Source organism: Scylla paramamosain, chromosome 8, assembly GCF_035594125.1.
Source record: "Scylla paramamosain isolate STU-SP2022 chromosome 8, ASM3559412v1, whole genome shotgun sequence".
Taxonomy (NCBI): domain Eukaryota; kingdom Metazoa; phylum Arthropoda; class Malacostraca; order Decapoda; family Portunidae; genus Scylla; species Scylla paramamosain.
The window spans coordinates 10980498-10980799 of NC_087158.1; positions in this window are offsets into that span (position 1 = coordinate 10980498).

Below are 302 nucleotides of genomic sequence, written 5' to 3' on the forward strand. Positions count from 1 at the left end.
ACCCAGAAAAGTGACTCCTCGGCTGGTGTAGGGGTCCAGGTCAAGCTTATACAGTGAGAAGTGACTGACTCTCCTGTGTGTTTGTGGTCACTCTTGTATCTTTTGTTAATAACCCTATTTTGTCTTTATTGCTACTGCAGGCTGATGCAGTTCAGCTGCAGAGGACTTACGTAATTAGCTTATAGTGAGCTTTACTCCCTTCTCAGGTCCTGGCAAGACCTGTCATCCAGGAGGCAGTAAACGATACTTCTCGGCTTGAGGCTGTAATACTCTGCTGGGCAGTGGAAGGACTGTCACAGTGG